At 32.3% G+C, this 5,000-nt stretch overlaps 1 long non-coding RNA gene across 1 annotated transcript in view; it reads left to right on the top strand.

The window, feature by feature from the left end:
* The window catches only part of LOC118765866, a 10,880-nt gene that overhangs the window by 4,582 nt on the left and 1,298 nt on the right, over nucleotides 1–5,000 (top strand). The window lies entirely within an intron of this gene.

Below are 5,000 nucleotides of genomic sequence, written 5' to 3'. Positions count from 1 at the left end.
ATGTAGAGCAGGCGTCGCATAGTATTTACCCCCCAGCCTTACGATCGTCAGGAGAATAACATAATCTCCAAGGTACTCACATTCACATAAGATGTATGTTTGTGTGTGTATGTATTATGTATGCATACACACACACACCACACACACACATATATATATATATTATACATGTGTATATGTATGTATATATATATATATATATATATATATATATATATTTATACATACATATAATATGTATATATACATATATGTTGTATATATATGTAGGAGTGACTGTGTGGTTGGTAGCTTGCTTACCAACCAAATGGTTACGGATTCAGTCCCACTGCGTAGCGCCTTGAGCAAGTGTCTTCTACTATAGCCTCGGGCCGACCAAAATCTTGTGAGTGGATTTGGGAGGCGGAAACTGAAAGAAGCCCGTCGTATATATGTATATATCTATGTGTGTGTATGTGTTTGTATGTCTGTGTCTCTCCCCCAACATCGCCTGAAAACCTGATGCTGTTGTGTGTACATCCTCGTAACTTAGCGGTTCGGCAAAAGAGACATATAGTATAAGAACTAGGCTTAAAAAAGAATAAGTCCAGGGGTCGATGTGCTCGACTAAAGGCAGTGCTCTCGTATGGCCGCAGCCAAATGACTGAAACAAGTATAAGAATACATACATACACACGCTCACATATATATATATATATATGACTGTGTGCTTGTATGTGTGTGTGTGTTTGTGTGTTTGTGTATGTAATTATTCATATAATTATTTGTGAATATGAATGTGTGAGTCAATGTGATGTGTGTACGTTTGTACCTAAAATGCTATTTATATGTATTTCTGAATCCCGAAATTTGTTAAATGTTAGAAAAGAAAAATTCAATGAAACAACGATAAAAAAAAGAACTTACTTGAGTAGTTTCGAGTACAATGCATAAAGATACACATACACGCTTACATGCAAACGCACTCAATCTTTTTTCCTAGTTCTTTCTACTTCACCACCCATGTACATATATATCTATATCTATGTCAATGTCTATCTATCTATCTATCTATTTATCTATCTATCTATCTATCTATCTATCTATCTATCTATCTATCTATCTATCTATCTATCTATCTATCTATCTATCTCTCTCTCTCTCTCTCTCTCTCTCTATATATATATATATATACACATAACTTTAACAACACACACACAGACTATGTAAATTATATATATAGTCCAAATACACAGAAAAGAAAAAAAACGATCAGGCTTATTTAAGTATAGGGGAAACTTCTCTCAAATAGATTATAAGTTCACAGAAATCATAAATATTTATAAGATTTTAGAGGAATGACCGACCTTTGTTCTCCATCCCCAGTCTTGTTATATGTATGCATGTATATATATATACATATATACACACCCACACACATATATATATATATATTATATAGTATATATATATATATTATATATATATATATATATATATATATATATATTTATACATACATATAATATGTATATATACATATATGTTGTATATATATGTAGGAGTGACTGTGTGGTTGGTAGCTTGCTTACCAACCAAATGGTTACGGATTCAGTCCCACTGCGTAGCGCCTTGAGCAAGTGTCTCTACTATAGCCTCGGGCCGACCAAAATCTTGTGAGTGGATTTGGGAGGCGGAAACTGAAAGAAGCCCGTCGTATATATGTATATATCTATGTGTGTGTATGTGTTTGTATGTCTGTGTCTCTCCCCCAACATCGCCTGAAAACCTGATGCTGTTGTGTGTACATCCTCGTAACTTAGCGGTTCGGCAAAAGAGACATATAGTATAAGAACTAGGCTTAAAAAAGAATAAGTCCAGGGGTCGATGTGCTCGACTAAAGGCAGTGCTCTCGTATGGCCGCAGCCAAATGACTGAAACAAGTATAAGAATACATACATACACACGCTCACATATATATAATAATATATGACTGTGTGCTTGTATGTGTGTGTGTGTTTTTGTTTGTTTGTGTATGTAATTATTCATATATTTTTGTGAATATGAATGTGTGAGTCAATGTGATGTGTGTACGTTGTACCTAAAATGCTATTTATATGATTTCTGAATCCCGAAATTTTTAAATGTTAGAAAGAAAAATTCAATGAAACACGATAAAAAAAGAACTTACTTGAGTAGTTTCGAGTACAATGCATAAGATACACATACACGCTACATGCAAACGCACTCATCTTTTTTCCTAGTTCTTTCTACTTCACCACCCATGTACATATATATCTATATCTATGTCAATGTCTATCTATCTATCTATCTATTTATCTATCTATCTATCTATCTATCTATCCTATCTATCTATCTATCTATCTCCTATCTATCTATCTATCTATCTATCTTCTCTCTCTCTCTCTCTCTCTCGTCTATATATATATATATATACACATAACTTTAACAACACACACACAGACTATGTAAATATATATATATAGTCCAAATACACAGAAAAGAAAAAAAACGATCAGGCTTCTTTTAAGTATAGGGGAAACTTTCTTCAAAATAGATTATAAGTTCATCAGAAATCATAAATATTTATATAGATTTTAGAGAGAATGACCGACCTTTGTTCTCCATCCCCAGTCTTGTATATGTATGCATGTATATATATATACATATATACACACACACCCACATATTATAGATATATATATATATATATATATATATATATATATATATATATATATATATATATATATATATTATATATATATAGATAATATAGATATATATATATATATATATATTATATACACACATATAAATGTGTGATATATAAGAAAGATCTAGAGGAACGGTTACAAGATAGCCAAATGTCACATATGCGTCCTAGGAATTAGTAAAAGCACTTGCGTGGGGCTCAATTCCTCGTATTTTGGAGAACAAGAATGAGGAAAAATCATGACAAACGTTCAAAATATTATTTAAATCATTTATATCATCATGATTTAAATAACATCGTGAGAGTTGTCTTTCGTTTCCATTATTCTTTATATACATACATGTATGCGTACACCAGTGCTTTTCAGCCTTTTTGCTGGAGCGGAGCCCCAAGAAAATATTCCACTGGCTCGAGGAACCCCTGTGCAATAATTTAATTGTCTTATGCACACATATCTGCACAGGAGAATTAAAAATTACTGTCGATTTTAGCATTTTTGTAACTTCTTGCGGAACCCCATGGACTGTACTGGCGGAACCCCGGTTGAGAACCACTGGCATATACACTCATACACACATACACCCTCGTACATATGTTCACAGCCAATTATATTCTAATAACCAATTGGACTATATCGCTCAGACATACCACAATTTGCAATAAATTCACAATTAGAAAGTCAAGCACACATTCATAGACACCCAGAACACAGTGCAGAAAGTAGATAATGATTATGAAACACTTAGAAATTCAAGCGGAAACGAACGGTAGAAGAATGAGGGGAAGAAAGACAAATACGGAAACCAAGAGAGAATACGAACGGGGGGAAACGAAAGAGAGCGGGGGGAAAGACATAGACGAAGATATATTAATGACAAAGCCGGGTGTTCCGTCTGTAGAATGTATAATGGAGATGTCAACATTTGCAGAGAATTAATAAAACATCAAATATGAAGTAAAAGATAAACATTCAGACTCCGTCTACTTATCTTTGTCATTGCTTTTAACATCACCACGAAGATTATTATATGGAAGATCTCCCTTAATATTTGTCGAATGGCACTTAGTTTTAATTATTTAGGTAATATATGTATGTATGTGTTTGCTAGTGTTTGGCTGTGAGTTCACAATTTCTCTTTAAGTTGTGTTTATCGAGAGATGTCTGGGAGAATAGTATAACGCATTGTATAGATTCCACTCTCTCTTTCTCTCTCTCTCTCTCTCTCTCTCTCTCTCTCTTTCTCTGTCACTGTTCCTCACCTTCCTATTCAAATCCTACCTAATTCATGCTCATTATAGCTTATTCTCATTGGTATAGTTTTCCCTATGATATCTATCTATCTATCTATCTATCTATCTATCTATCTATCTATCTTTATCTATCTATCTATCTACTTGTCTGTCTGTCTATCTGTCTACTTACCTATCAATCTATCTCTGTATGTCTATCTATCTATCTATCTATCTATCTATCTATCTATCTATCTATCTATCTATCTATCTATCTATCTATCTATCTATCTATCTATCTATCTATCTATCTATCTATCTATCTATCTATCTATCTAGCTATCTATCTATCTATTATCTATCTATCTATCTATCTATCTATCTGTCTGTCTGTCTGTCTGTCTGTCGTCTATCTATCTATCTATCTATCTATCTATCTATCTATCTATCTTTGTATCTATATATTTATCTATCTATCAATCTCTATCTACTTATATATATATATATATATATATATATAATATATATATATATGGAGAGAGAAGTAGAGGTAGAGAGAGATAGAGATAGAGAGATAAATAAATAGGTTAGTTAGAGATATATACATATAGATTATATATACATATAGATACATGTGTATGTGTTTGTGTACATATATATATAGTCACATATATAACTAAAATTGCTTATGTTAATGATTATGTGCATAACTTTCGTATGAGTACATATATAAAGAGGTACTCATACATAAATGTATACATTTACATATATAAGTGAGCGGATATGTGTATATACATGTATGATCACACACACACATTCACATGCATACACAGGTATATTTGTGTGAGTGTGTATTCGTGTATACATTCTTAATATATGCAGTAATTGAAATATAATTATGCCCAATCTATTCTATTTTACAACAATACATAAATATCCAGAGAATGACCTCTTAATATCCACAGAAATACAAGTACATAATAATACACAAGATGTTTGCCTATACTGAAAAGCGTACAGGGACTAATCGTTATTGAAACAGACACAGAGCTAC

Source organism: Octopus sinensis, linkage group LG14 (genome assembly GCF_006345805.1).
Source record: "Octopus sinensis linkage group LG14, ASM634580v1, whole genome shotgun sequence".
Lineage (NCBI taxonomy): Eukaryota > Metazoa > Mollusca > Cephalopoda > Octopoda > Octopodidae > Octopus > Octopus sinensis.
Note: the sequence above shows the minus strand (reverse complement) of the source record. Positions and strands in the feature narration are given on the sequence as shown.